The following is a 16,139-nucleotide window of genomic DNA, read 5'->3' as shown; positions in this document are numbered from 1 at the left end:
TTGATGACTACCCAAACAGTTATATTCTGACTTATGTTTTTGAATATTGCTAAAACTACTTATTATGTTTAGCATTTTGATGAGACAAAATCAGAAAGATTTTCCCCTCAATGTTATATATGACTGCAGATATTTTGATGGCCTTACATCATTGTTTTTCAAGGTTTTATGCACAGAAAAATCACCCATGATCTTGTTCAATGTTGGCTCAGTTGGTCTGAGGTGTGGCCCCAGATTCTGCATTTTTAAAGAGCTCCCAGGAGATGTGATGCTGCTATGGCACACACTTGGAATATCAAACTTTTGGTCCATCACTGTAGAGAGCAAGAGGCATCATGCTTTTTAGTTGGATTCAAAGAGAACTTTAGGACATTTTTTTTTTTCTCCACTAGATCTGAATTAGGGGCAGTGTCTCAGGGTGATAGTTGTCAAACATGTGGGAAGACTGTCAATGCAATTCAAAGCAGGCCTCTAAAAGATAATTGGCTTTGTGTTCGTTCATATTAAAACAGGACTGCTAGGAAGAAAGGAAACCTAATTGAACACTCAAAGCATCCCACTAAAAGCCAGTGTCTAATTATGGCAGGGCCCACACAGCAGGGACACTGAAGGGAAGAGGAGATACTGAAAACATCTTTATACTCTTTTGCTCTTAAGAGCCCTTCCTGAGATCAAATGCAATTTGTGCTAAGGAGGCAGCAACTGACAAGCTCTACCCCCAGCAAGCTTCTCAGAGACAGAGCATTTGTCATCATGCTTCAATTTTGTCTAATTATTAATAGAACACTTATTTTTTTCTCTAATCCTTTACTAATTAAGATCCTTGCATATTTTAAGCATTTCACTTAGCACTCGGGATTCCAGATGAGTTGCCATTTGGCTCCAAGATGCAGATTGGCTTCAGAGGGCCGTATGAGAATCTGTATGGATGTGCACTTGGGTAGAAATGAGGCTGGGCTGGATAGGAGCACTCACAGGCACTTCTCATTTTACCCAGAGGCTGTTTTTTATCCTTTGCTCATTTGTAATGCTAGCCCATGATGGTAGAATGGGTGTATTGCTATAAATTAACAGCCAGGCCTCATACTTCTTATTCTGCAGGTGTAATTCAAAGAACTGTCACAAGGCATAGCAAAGCTATATATTCTTCTTTATAGCAACTGTCATAAAAAAAATCCCAATTACTTTAAATTACCTCAAAATGACTTCAAAATCAACCCCAGACCTGCTGCCCTTGATTTTCTTGCAATTAGTTCAAAGGGCAGGAGATAAAGCAGTAAGTTTGGGGGGTACATTATATAGCAGTTACATTTTTCATGATCAAGGAACTTTTAGTTTACAGCTTCTTTCCTTTGAACTAATTCATTGAAGGAGACAATAATTCTAGGTGCCTTCCTTATTATGCTGACACTCAATTTCTAGAACTTGGGCATATTTCACTTCCCTTTTATCATTAAAATATTTAAAACTATGATTTAAAATCTTAGCAAATCTTGGCTTTATGCAATAAACTGAAGCTCACTGGTATTAATCCAAGGGAACCAGCAATACTCCACTCTTGCCTGGTCAGAGCCACTCCTTTGCAAGAAGGCCTGATGAAGAAGGATCAACAGTGGGCCATGGCAAAGGAAAGGAATGCACCCCTTGAGTCCTCCTGTTTAATTTCTCAAGGCAGAATTCTGTTATATCAGACTACAACAGGAGGCTTGGGCTGGAGGCTTGAGGACATTTCTCCTGATTGATTAAGGCTGAACTCTAATTTTATCGTCAACAGACTGGAACAGCCAAATAAATAAGAGCATTCAATGATGTGTCAGTAAATCTAGTGAGAGGTACTCAGAATCTTCTAATAGGAAAGACTAGGGCATATTAACTGCCTAATCATGGGGGTGGGGTTGTTCCCATGGGTTTAGGAACCTTGAGAGGTTGGTTGAATTACTTTCTCTGCAATGCATCCTATGCAATTAAAATATTGCATTAAAGGGAGCTGTTCATAGACCTTGGGGAAATGGGGGAAAGAGCAGCCTTAAATCCTAGGGTTCTCTAAGGTCTCTGAATCTAGGAGTCAGAGAATAAGGTTTCAGAATTTGAAGAAGCTTCTACAAGTTCTCTATTAAACAAGGATGCCACTGGAGATTATTCTTTTCCTGTAGAACATGGATATGTCTGCATAGCAAGAGTGTCACTTATATTGCTTTCCATTGATTACTATTTAGCCACTACACATTGACTTAATGGACAAAAACGGACCTGCAGCTCACCCTCAGTTTCAAAGCACTACATGGTGTTGCACCATGGTTAATGATACCAAAAGCCTCCAATAGTGCCTAGATTAGCATTTCGAAGCCCAGAAAATCTCCAAGGCACTTATCTCAAGCATAGGGATAATTCTCTATGTACCCTTGTCAAAGGACTACTGATGTTATGGCAGAACGATTTTGAAATAGCTGAATAAAATGCTGTGTTTGCATTCTTTTCTGATTATTTGTAGCTAGAAGATGTCATTCTCCAATTAAGGTACTTAAACACTAATTAGTAGAAAAGGACTCAGATATCTTTTCCACCAGGCAAAGCCTTTTGATGGAGAAATGTTGATATAAGTAGGGGGCACACTGATAGAAGAATATAAAAGAAATAATTATTGAACAACAACAACAACAAAAACCTGTCATGAACTTGAGTGGATCTGGACATAACATATTCTCCCTCATTTGTGATGAAATGTAATGGGACACAGGTCATGATTATTTGATTCATGTCTTGTGTTCACATTTTCTCTGACCAATGCAATAGCAATGTATCAAATAGAAATCAAGGAAGTTTGTCCTAGGTGTGATAATGATGGTAGAGTTATCTTTAAAGGAAAGACCTTATCTTTTAGAGATACGCTGTAACATTTAAAAGTGGAATTATGGCATCTGGGCTTTGTTTCATCATAACCTGAGTGGACAATCTAATTGATGATACAGTTTTGATCCTGAGACACAAACAAAAGGTTTATTTATAGGCCTCAGATGTATGCCCTGTGGTTTCATAGGAACTTAGAAACATATGGTAGTGGTCCTTCAGGAGAGAAAAAAAACCCCTGTAGGCATCTTAAGAAACTTATAGAAATTTGAGATGGGTCAAGCCAGGATACTGGAAGCTGTGTATTTTAAATACAAGGCTCTTTGTCAAAATATTAAAAAATATCTCTTTTACCATTTGCTAATTGAAGATTAAGACACAAATGTAAAAATGCAAAAACTGTATTCATAGATACATTTGTTCATCAATCAGTTAATTCATCTCTGTATCTCATCTATCAAGAGGAAAAAGGTGAAAAGTGATGGTTTCTGTTTCTCCTCTGATTTGAATCTGATTTGAATATTTGCTCTAGTGACTTTTTTTTTTACTGTTCCCACAAAGAACAGTCACATGTATAGAATTGTCTTAGCAATTGCATATATATTTTTTATTTTTAACTGATACACTAATTAAAAACTATAAGTAAATAGCAAGAAATATCAGTAGAGGAGAGGGAAGAAAATGGGGAGGGAGGGAGGGAACAAGAAAGTACTGGGGACTAAATTAGAACAAGTTATATTTTATGATTTTATAACTATGTTAAAACGAGTCCTACTAGTATGTGTGTATCTATCTATCTATCTATCTATCTATCTAAAAAGAACCAATAAAATTGTTCAAAAACAATAAAAACATGAAAATTATACATAATAATGTGGTACCAGGTGATGTTTGAATATAATAATAATGTTTAAATCTGTTTAAATATGTTTATCTCCTTAAACATTTGTCATTTCTTTATGGTGAAAATTTTCAAAATACTTTCTTCAGCTTTTTGAAATGTGCCGTCCATCATTGTTATAGTCACTGTATCATGCAGTCGCATACCAGAAATACTTGCTCCTTTCTAAATATAACTTTGAATTAATTAATCATCCTTTCTTCATCTGCCCTCCCTGCCACTCTTCCCTGCCTCTACTCTGCCCTTCCATTCCATATATGAGTGAGATCATGTGGTACTTATCTTTCTGTGCCTGGCTTCTTTTATTTAAGAGAATGATTTTCTGTTCCATCCATGTTGTTGCAAATGGCAGACTTTCATTCTTTTTTATGGCTGAATAGAAGTCCATTGTGTATATGTAGCACATTTTCTTGAACCATTCATCAGTTGAGGGACACTTAGATTGTCTCCATTTCTTGGCTACTGTGAATAGTGCTGCATTGAACAGAGGAGAGCAGATGTTTCTTCTACATATTGATTTCATTTCCTTTGGATATATACTCAGTAGTGAGATTTCTGGATATTTATATTTTTAATTTTTTGAAAAACTTCTGTACTGTTTTCCACAGTGAATGCACTGATTTACCTTCCCACTGTGTAAGGGTTTCCTTTTTTCCACATCTTTACCAGTACTTGTTATCTTTTTATTCTTTTTGATAATAGCCATTTCTTGGGGGTGAGGTGATATCTCATTGTGATTTTTCTTTGGATTTCTCTGATGATTAGTGATGTTAAGCACTTTTTCATGGACCTGTTGGCCAATAAATATATTTTTTGAGATATATTTTATCAGTAAGAAGGATAGATGGTATGGTGGAAAGAGCATGGAATCAAATACATTTATCTAAAGACCTTGTATGCCCCAACTCCAAATCACTGGATTTTCCTCGACAATATGGAGTACAGCTGGTTATTCTATCCTTAGGATCTCTGTCTGTAGATTCAAAAACCATAGACATAAATTATTAAAAGTTGCATCTCTACTGAAAATGTACATATTCTTTTCCCCTTTCATATTCTCTAAGCAATATACTATTGATATAGGACAGATGAAGCTGATAAAGCTGGACACCCAACAAATTCACAGAAAGCAGGTTTATTGGCTGCAGCTGATCCAGAGGTTCATGACTGAAATTTCCTGCTCTGTATCATAAGTCTAGAAATTCTTTGAATTTTATATCTTTGGGGGGTATTGGAGGTTTACATTTTTGCAGGAGTCCACATAAATGTATTTTTTTTTCTTTGAGCTTTCAGAAAGTGCTTTTTGTCTCATTTTTTTTTTTAGAACAATCAGAGGTTTTACATGTTTTACCACAAAAGCAGCAGTAACATCATCAATCTACAGTTAAACTTAACTTTTGCAAGACCAAGCAACTGGAAATAGGAAGTTCTAACCACACTGAGCTCTTTTGCAGAAATTTTTGCTGATATTCTGTTAACAAGAGCAGTTATGGTAAGGGTCTCTGAAGAAGCTTAATTAAGGTAGAGGAGAGGAAGCCACTACAGTATAACAACAATTTTCATAGCACTTACATTGTATTTGGTTTTCTAAGGAATCCAGAGATGATTGTTGTGTGTCTATGTGTGTGTCCTTGCGGATGGAACTCAGAGTCTCATATATGCTAGGTACTCCACCAGGGAGCTACATCCTATGTCCTATCATTTGAGCTCCTCCCTCATTCCCAATTCCCATATTATTTTTCCAATTGCATAAATACCATGTTTTTATGTCTTCAACTCACCCAATTATCCTATTTAATCTGAACTACTTGTATTTATATCATTAATTTGGTCTGATCATGCATGACTCTTGAATATCATTCAACACTAGTGGCCACTATCTGAAAAACAGTGTCTTGGCTTGCTTTCCTATCTGTGCCCACACTTCTCTACAGACTCTTTCTGCACTACATTTTTTTTTCTGGGTATAATGCTTTTGTGAGCTTGCTTCAGGATCATCTTCTTCTCTGTGGCCTCTCTTTAGGCAATAGCATTTATGCTTAAATTTTAATTATTTCTTATAAACAAGTGACTCTCAAATTTACATCTATAATTGAGACCTCTCTTCCTGGCTCCATGTTATCCACTCTGTTTTTTGACATCTTTCTTCAATAACTCAAAGACAAGATCAAAAAGATAAAAATTAAAATTTTGCACTCTTACCTCAAGCTTACTCTTATTCTTGGATATTCCATTATTGCCTGGAATAATGGATTATCTATGATATGCCATCTACAATCTCAGGAGTCATTCTTGACACCTCATTGCCCTTGTCCTTGTATTTGCTCATTCCAAATTTATTCCACAAATAGTTAAGGGCTTTTATGTACTAGACACCATTCTTTATGGCAGTTAGACTTGACAAAATAAGTCCATATCCAATCCATCATCCAGTCCTGTCAATTCTACTTCCTATATATAACCTGCTCCCTTCCTGTCATCCATTCTCCCCCAAGCTTGTGTCATCTCTCACTCCACTGCAACTATCTTCTATCAGGTTTACCCAGATAATTATTGGAAAAACCTTCCCAATGCTGGTAATGTCACCCTACCTACCCTTTCTTCAGCTCTTGCTTAAACCTCCAGCACTCTTAGAATAAAAAAGTCAGTAGTGTGAATCATGGGCCCAGCCTCATCTATCATGATGCTTCCACAGGCTCCCTCTGCTCCAGTTACTTTCGTCCCTTTGTTATAATTTCTTAAATATTATCCTTTCCATTTTTTCATTGCAATATCCCTTCATAGCTCATCACAACTCTCACTTGTGCAGTGGCACTCTCTCTGTTCCCCCAGATGAGATCTAATCCTGTTACCATGCACTCCCACGGAGCAGGGCCAGGTCTTTAACTTCTCCCCACGGAATCTGCGTTGCTTTGAGCAGTGCCTGGCACATATTACAAGTTAATTAATATTTATAAATGAACAAATAGTTTTAATCTCATTTCTATGAAAATGAATTGCTCAGGACTTTTGCTCATTTGCTTATCGTAATGAAGTTCTTCAGATTTCATGGGCCTTGCTGACACTTTCTCAGGCTCTGCCCAGACGATTTGTCTCTGTCCTGAATTGACCTTCCAAAGAGTTTCATGGAGGCTCTGTCGTTTTTGATTATTTAAGATGCGGCAAAGAACCTCAGACTATTTACCTGAAACCAATGATAATCATTGAAGAATATGTAAATTAACATCAATTACTTGCATTTATCAAAATTTTCATTTAAACTTGTAGTTGAGCTGTACACAGTTGCATAAATTATTTAAAAACTGATATTCATGGGAGAAAACCTTGTAATTATGCTGGGGTGAAAAGATGACTGACAGAGAACAAGATGGAATTATTTCTGTTGCTTAATTTAGAAACGTGCCCAAACAGTTTGGTTATGGTCTTGTGACTCTGCCAAAGTCTGATGCTGAAATTTGGAGTGTTTGAAGTGATACTTTTCTTCTTGTTCCTTATCCTGCTTGTTTTCTGCAGCATCAGTGAGGAGTAAAGGGCCAAAAAAAGTGGGTCAAGCAAGAGTGCAGAACCTGATAAGCTACCACATTAAAATGTGTCCAGAGATTAATAAGAGTTTAGAAAAACACCCAGTGGCTGCTATTATTCTGGGGTGACATGGATTGGGCACAGGATCTTGGGAAGACCTCTTTACTTCTTGATAAAACAGGATCAGACAATATGTTTCACAAGGAGGTCAGAAGGATTAAATGAGGTAACACTTGTGATTGCTGGTGAATTGCTGTACCACATAGTTAGTTTTTGTGATGATTACTTTTATTTTTAATAACGGGTGTCCCAAACTCTTTGGAATTCCTATCAAACACTTTTTGAAATAGCCAGTAGTATTTAGTGTATTCTATGTGCCCAGCACTATTCTAAGAACCTTAAAAGTGTTTGTTCATTTTCTCCCTCTAACAACTATATTTGAAATACTATTATTACTCTCACTTCCAGATTAAGAAATGGAGGCAAGGAAGGTTAAACAGCTTGCCAAGGGTGACAGTCCCATGATTAGGAAGTAGCTCCTTCTATGTGGAAAACATTGGCCACACTTTAGAAAAGGCCCACCTCCTGTCTTAAATTCTAAAATAAACAAACAAAAAACCTCCATAACTCACCTTTCACCCACAGAGTATGCTCCAGGGTTAAGCCTCCACTGCTATGAAGGACAATTCTCTTCTCCATTCCTGTGTGCATGTCCTGCTGCCTCCACTTTGTATCTTCTGTCATTCCTGTGGTACAGGTTCCTCCTTCAAGAGAGGATTTACTGTTTTACTTTAATATCCTTTCAGGATACCATGCCAGAGTGCTTTTGAAATTTTGTTATTCTCTGCACCAATGATTTGTCCTTTGAAATAGAGAAATAACATTTGTCATCCTGACATTTGGAGATCTAGACTGTGCCATTTGTTCCTTTTTAGTCTTGTGTTAGGTAGTAAATCAGGCAAGGTATTGGTTGTCTTGCTTGGAGAAGTGGTTTCCATTTTAAGGGCCTGCCAGTGCCAGCATGTTGTGGATATGAGATTAGCAATTATTTTTCAGAATATTTTTAACTCATGCAGACATATTCTTTTTATTTTCATAGTTATTTATTTATTTTTACCTCCTCCCTTCTTTCTATAAATTGTAAGGAATTCAGTTAGTTATTCTCCATTTTGAGATAAGAGGTAGTGTTGGGGTTTTAGCTCTTCTGACATGATGTTAAGTGTATCTAGGTTTATTCTTCTCTATTATTTCTCCAAGACAACTTTAGAAGTATGAGCCTTAGACCTACTGAATGATACAACTGACATTTAGTATGATAAGATTAAACTACTTTTTGCTTAATCTTTGCTGTGTTACTTGTTTTATATGTATGTGTGAAGATCTCTAAGACTTCATCTTTAGTAAACAAGAAGGACCTCCCAACTTAAACTTGGGACTCTTATGTCATGTATGACTAAAAAGAACAAATAAAAAACTTGATAATACTTAGAATTTCAAAGCAAAATCCTATTGCCGTGAATAAGAGAAAATAAAAAAGATTTTTTAAAATATTAGTTATACATTATTGGAAGAGTCTTATTTTCAGTTGTGTAGGAAAATGGTTAGAAATGGAAAATGTTTAACTTTATCTAATTTTCTAGTTCTCTTTTATCAAAATACTCTCGGATTATGCTGTGCTTGACATAATTAAATTGGTGAATATAATGGAAGATAATTCTCCCATGTTTTAAATGTGAAATCTATGGGGAAAAATGAGAGGTAAGTAATATATTACTATTTTAGATTTTCTGAAACCCTACACTAGGGCTGCCAGATAAATATGAGACAGTTAAATCTGAATTTCTGATAAAGAGTGAATGATTCTTAATGTAAATATATGCCAAAGATTACATGAAATAAATTTATGCTGAAATATTATTTATCATACAACAAGGGAACATTATATTTTTATTTGCTAAATTTGAGGACTCTATCATAAATCTAATAATACTGCCATTGCCCCTTATGGATACTGATTTTCCTCTCAGGACTTCTAATTTTAGCTAAGAAGTTTATCATTTCTAAAAGTCAAATCAGCCAAGATATGTGATTTAAAATGGTTATGAAAAAATTCATATAGGAAAACAAATAAAAGAGGCCCATGCAGTGATTGAGATTCACCCATTTCTGTCCCATTTGTGTACAATGTGTCAAAATGCATTTTACTAACTAATTAGAACAAATTAATAAAATTTAAAAAGTCATTCTACAGATCAAAACACTATAATGTATTCACAGTGAAGGCTAAAACTTTATCCCCACCCCTATCAAACTGAAACAAACCAAACAATCCTTAAAACTGTTTTGATTCTATTTAGGACATTAGATTTTTAAAAAGTTATTTGGAAAATGCTGTTGAATGGGCTTATAATGGATTTGCTGAGATGAGGTTGACCTCTATCATGGGAAGGGGTCTCAACCATGAACCTTAAATTACCAAGCCAGTCCCATGCTAATTTATCTAAACAGTAGTGTTATTAAAATTGTGATAAATACCAACATTCCTCTTAAACACAAATTAATGAGAGTGAATGTGTCTTCATCCGGAGAATAAATAAGGTGAAGCTTATTTAATTCGCTATTTCTTTTTGTTTACAAAGCACATTTTTCTTACAAGTTTTCTAGGCTTTGTCTTTCAGTTTCTCTAGTTCACAGAACAACTTCTTGTTGAAAAAATCAAACTGAAATTAGCCTTGATATAAAAAAGCATGTTCTCATTTGGTTGCTCTCATTCCACTCACGTCCTTTTATATTTCACAAAATGTCTATCTTTTCGTGGCTAAGACAAAGTGTTATTGTTCTGATTGAGAGGCAGGCTTATTCAAACCCCAGCATTCTTAACACTATCTAGAAAGATGGTTACCAGGCAGGCTTTTGTTTCCTGCCTTGTACAGTTGCCATCTTCCAGAATACCACTGATCAAAATATTTGAATCATCTATAACCTTTGTTAGAAACAGAAAGTTCACTGATGGAAGAAGAATCTTCTTAGAAAACTCTTGTCTCTCACTTAGACTCAAAAATGACTAACCACTTATTGAAACAAAACAAAACCTTAAACCAAGGGAAATATATTCAAGAACACTGACAATTCAGTCAGGATTGTTATTCTAACAGAAAAAATATCTGAACTCTAGGCAAGGGCTTTGACCTGGGTGCTCTTCCCTCACAAGCAGGCTGTCTGGCTGTCAGACACTCAGATGACTTTTTCTATCCTATGACAGCTTCTGCAGTGCAAGTGACAGTCTGTCTACACTGGGACCACATGTGGCTGCTTGATTTTGTGCAGTGGGTGGGTGGGGATCACTGGTTTTAAAGCTCTCAGATGTAACTGGTTAAATTAATACTGAGAGTAAGTTATATCCTGTCACTCGCTAGGGAACCAGAGGGTGCAAGACAACACACTTTTGTTCAGATCAGCTGAGGTAATGGCAAGTAGAGCATCTTTAGCTATTCTCACATTGCTCCTCAAAGGTTATCTTGTGCTGGACACCTAAGTGAGCAGCATTTCTTCCGACTTCCTCATGTGTGGAAACTTAATGAATTCTCCCTGACCAAATAAGGGTGAGGGAGGAAAGTGTGGTCAGCTGAGAGAATGATCTGTTTTCATGGCCAGTATTCTCCTGATTTTAGTTTTGGATGCACCACCATTCAAATGTTTTTGGATCTTTTTCTTCTTAAAGACAATATGTAAACCTTGTTCCCTGCAATCATCGCCCTTGTTTATATATGCTTGTGAGTGATTATTTTGTACAAAATACAGTGTTGGTTTTATAGAATGATCTTTTCCATTTCTAATTTCACATCCTTGGGAAGGCTAGAGTAAAGCCAACCAGCTGAGCTGCCTCGTGATTCTGAGTAAACAGCCTAATAAAGGACAGACAGTCGCAACTGGATACTGCTCTCACAGCAGGGATGGAGGTTCTTGTTCTAGCACTGTGGCACATCTCATTTTTAATTCTAAAGAAGTTATTTAACTCGAACTCTGAATTTCCTCATCATTAACAAACAAGAGTCTCCTTAAAGACTCCTGCAACTATTAGTGATGTTGGATGACCTTTGGTAAGAGGATTGGTCATGATCACAAGAGTTAACTGAACTTGACCTCAGGCCCTGGTGACTCTTCATATGTTTCCTGCCTTGTTCTTTAGGGATTGTGCTGAATCTGTACAACGGCCATTATTTAATTTCAGTCTAGATCCACTGTATTCCAAACAGGATATTGGTGGCTTTCTCCCAAGCTCCAAAGTGTAACATTATTCAGAATGATCTTCTCTTAAGTTGGCAGGATTCAGAATGCATAACCCCCTCTTTTTTTTTAATACTATATGCTTGTGATTTCAGACTGTTCTTGTGTTTATATATTGACTCCCCATCCCCATGCCCAGAAAATGGCTTTACTCTTCTTATTGCTACTTAGAATAAAAATAACAACAACACACAGATTGGGATGCTTCATTTCCAGAGGAAAGGAAGAGGACAGAAACAAGGATAAGGATGTGTGGGGGTGTGTTGGTGTGTGTTCAGGGAGGTTCAGGGAGGGAACATCATTGCAAAATGTTTTCCTGGGAGAGCAGTTTTGCTGTAAATTGAACCAGAAGTTTGGAAATAAGAAGAGACTTCATAAACACTTGCTCTCTTTATAACCACCTTGTTAAATAAATGCAGCGTTTGGACCGATTCCGTTCTTCTAATTCCATTGTACACTTGGGAAAGCAGAAGGCGTTCTGCAATATGCAGAATCTGGTGTTTGGTTATTTGGAGAAGAGGGTTGCTTTACCCACTAGGTCACAGTAAATGACTACAGATGCTAAGAACATGTTGACAGTGTCAGCAGTGAAATCATTGCCACACAGATTGTGAAAAATTACAGGAGGGCAGGAAATAATTTATTTTGCTAACAATCTTTTTCCCATCTGCAATTTGTACCTGTTGGAGCTGAAAGCGCTCTCCTTGTTTCAAGCCTCTCCTTGCTGCCCCTCCTTGTTGTCTGTCTCCTTTATTTGACAGACGTGCAATACTTGAAGCCTTAAGTTCAGATGAACATTATTAACAGCAACCTTTACAGCCCACTGGGGATTAATTTAATTTTCTTGGTCTGTGTTTTTACAATAGTTTCAAGATGCTGGAATGTAGATATAGTTCTTGTAAAAAAAAATAGTTTAGACAGGTTGATTCATTTAGTTACCCAACAGGATCTGAGTACTTTTTTCTAAATTTAAATTCCAAAGAAAAATGTTAACACACACCCTCATCCATAAACACAGTGCCACTGCCCAACACACAAATATATAAACAGTGTGGGAGCAAATTCTGGACCACTTTCTTATGGATAAAGACATGGATTTTTAACAGACTATCTTAAAATACTTTTACTTTGGTATGATTTTTCTCTTGTATGTGACATGTTAAATAGGTATTTATATGACCATGTTCTCATAGAATCCTTATTTTCTAAAATTGAACTCTCCAAATTCTAATGGGAATTTAGTGGCATTTTCCCCATATGTTGAAGGTGGCGATTGTATTTTATTTTACTTGTTTGATGGTAACCCGTGCAGTCAGAAAACTCTGCAGTCCTGTTTTGTTTTTTCCAGGCTGTATGGGAACTCCATTTTGATGCTGAAAAGGTAGGTAGAGTCATAAATTATATGTGTTGTAGATGTGCTCATAAGAAGTTACTCTTTTCTTATGGCCTTTCCAAGAAATCATTCTGAAGGAGAGGCAGCGGGAAGTCTCTGTTGCTGTTTTTGGAGCATACAGAGTGACTGATACCCAGAATAAAATGAAAATGTTTAATTTTTATACTTCCACCTCATTTTGAAATGCAGATGAAAGTTGCAATTTTATTTATGGCTTGAAGGGTAGCAGGGCCTGATAACATATCATAAAGAAAGATGGATGCCTCAATGGCAGATTTCATGCTGAAAATTTCATCATTTGTCACAGATCAGTTGTAAAAATGAAGGAGAGAAACCTTGAATATGTGCAGTGCTCTGAACTCTATCACAGCTGAAATTTGGCTGTGTTGTCGGCCAGAGAGCATATAAGAAGTCCTGGGTTGTTCTGTGTTAAAGCACACTGGAGGAAAGTTGAGTGTCCTGGTAATTTTAATCAAAGATGCATTGACCTGTTACAAAGGTTTTCCCTAATGCTGAATTCCTCATTGGGGCCATATGAGGACTCCAACTTTTCACAGCAAGAAAGGGGTCAAGAACAGTGCTCAGGATATTGAATTAGTGCACTCAGTGGCTTGGAGGTTAGAGGGCAAGTAGCCTCAGGATTTCTCACGGTCACCTAATAGCATTAGTGCTCCATAAAATGAACTCTATTTAGAGCAGCGAGGCTCCAGGCAAATAATGAAGTAGGGGCCTTTACACCAGACATTCCATTTCAGTACCTCAAGGCTGTCTTTTGTCCTTCCTCCAATCTCCAGAAGTACTCTGTACCTTGGCCTGCAGTTCACAAACACACAAAAACAAGATGAGACAGACCCTGAACACTATTTCTCTTTGGACTTGAGATCTCACCAGGTTTGCTAGTTGATTATCTATTACCTTCTTTCCCTAAAATATTGCTTGATACTTCTTAGATGTGTGACCTATTTCTCAGGGTGGCTGCATTACATACGATTATTTTTTTTTTTTCAAATAAAGAAATAATAGGCAGTGGCGAAGACATCTGGGCTGGGGGATTCTTTTCAAATTCTATCATATAAATAATTCTCTATAAAGGGCAATGGTTGCACAAAGGATGAAAAAGATTCAGGATAAATAAAACATGGCTTCTCATTTTTTAATAAAATATAGGATTGCATATTTTTAAACCCTTGATTGGAGCACTATTTCTTAAAGAAATGAATAATATAGGGAGAACTAAGTGATTAGAAGTAAATTCAAAATATTTTCAATGTTCACTTTTTATGGCTGTGATATAAAAATTTGAGAGGCTGTGGAATATTAAGAACATGGATACTGGGTGACCTGGTCTTTTATCTCAGTTTTACCTTTAATTTGCTGGGGTGGTCTTGAAGAAATCACCTAGTATCTTTGATCATTATTCAGTTTGACTATAAAATAGAAATAGTTGTCAAATGAGATGATACAAGTAAAAGTCATATAAACATGGAAGGTTATGTTCAAATGTTAAATATCCTTAATAATAAGTAGTTTCTTCCTTTTCCTTAAAGAAGCATTGCCTGCAAATTAATTAAAACTCTATTAACCATGATGTGTGTAGCATAAAACAAAATGAACAGGGAGTGGCAAAGCAGACTTTTAAAAGATTGAACCAATTATGTAAATAGCTTGGATTTATTGATTTAATGCTACTTATTTTTAGCTTGAGTGAGTTTGTCAGACGTATAATGTTACATTAATGTATCTTAGCTATTTGGATGGTTTAATTTTCCATGTAATTTTCAAGGCAGTATTAAACAGCAAATAGCTGTCTATGGGATATTAGAATATCAAAGTTACTCTACATTAGAGAGTTATTTTAGGCAATGATTTTAAAGAAGAGTACAGCAATAAAAGAATTCTTACATTTTTTCTTTCTATTTGAAGAGATTCAGAGGAAAATAAAAGTGATATCAACAAGCCTAATGAAGTCAGTTTTATTTCAGTGATTTATATATAAAACTTCCATTCTCCGTACTATAATGAAGAGAGAACAGTAGATTTCACTTCACTGAAGAAGAATGTTAAAGTGGTGTAAAACTTTCTTAACTGGAAACAGAAAAGCCACTCGTTATTTATAAGGCTGGTGCTCAGAATATCTTTGACTAGAATTCACAGAAACTTCTGGCTGCGTTTCATTGCTGAAATGTATGAAATTTTAATAAAAGTTTTGAGAATCCCTGGACTGTTGGGCAGCATATGTAGCCTAAGAGAAATAAAAAAAAAAAAAAAATACAAGTCAACTATTCTGTGACTACTTATAAAAGGTGTTTTAGGGAGGCCCATGGAAGGCTACAGCTCGTTATGAAACACTAAGCAGAGGGTCCAGGGAACCGTTCCAGTGCCCTCCAAGGTATCTCTCTGTGCACTTCTGCAGAGAAGCTCCCAATTATACGAAATGGCATGTGGTGAGGCTCCTGCAGGAAGCAAAGAAAGATCACAGAGTGTTGGAAACTCAAGGGCCTTTGACACCATCTGCTTCTGGTCAATGAGTAAATGAACAGTTTATCAGAGTTCCATAAATATTTATTGCCTCAAGGAATCAGGGTGAGGGTAATGAGCATTTATTGAGTATTTGCCATTTTTAGGAGATTATACATTCTGCACCATAAAGCTCATTGGATGTTATGATATCTGCTTCACAGATGGGAAACTGAAGTTTCACAAGGATAAGAAATTTTCATAAAATTTGTAAAATTCACTCGCTGACACTTTGCAGTGCTTGGACTCAGAATGGCTATGCCACTAAGTCACACCTTGTCTTCAGAACAATAATCATTACAATAAGTTCATCTTGCTTTTAGAGCCCTGGTTTTATTTTTCTCTTGTATGATGACTTTCTACTTCTAAAAGTGTTGAATGTGATTAGGTAAGGTAAAAACAAAAGAACAACAACAAAAAAACAATCCAAGAAAGGACACAGGATAAAAAGAATTCTGAGTAGATAAAGGAAAATCAGTGCCAGGAAATTGGTTCATGGATCAATGTGGAAAGCAGAGTGAGGGAAGGAAAGTAAATCCATACTTTTGGGATTTGATAAATGTCATAGTCTTTAGAAAAGGAAGCTGTACTTTTATTGAAAGATGCATAAAACTAGACTATATCAAATTCTAATGATGTAAGAAGTGAGTAAGGTTAATAAGAATATAACAC

This window comes from Callospermophilus lateralis, chromosome 5, assembly GCF_048772815.1.
Source record: "Callospermophilus lateralis isolate mCalLat2 chromosome 5, mCalLat2.hap1, whole genome shotgun sequence".
NCBI lineage: Eukaryota > Metazoa > Chordata > Mammalia > Rodentia > Sciuridae > Callospermophilus > Callospermophilus lateralis.
This window is presented reverse-complemented; position numbering follows the sequence as displayed.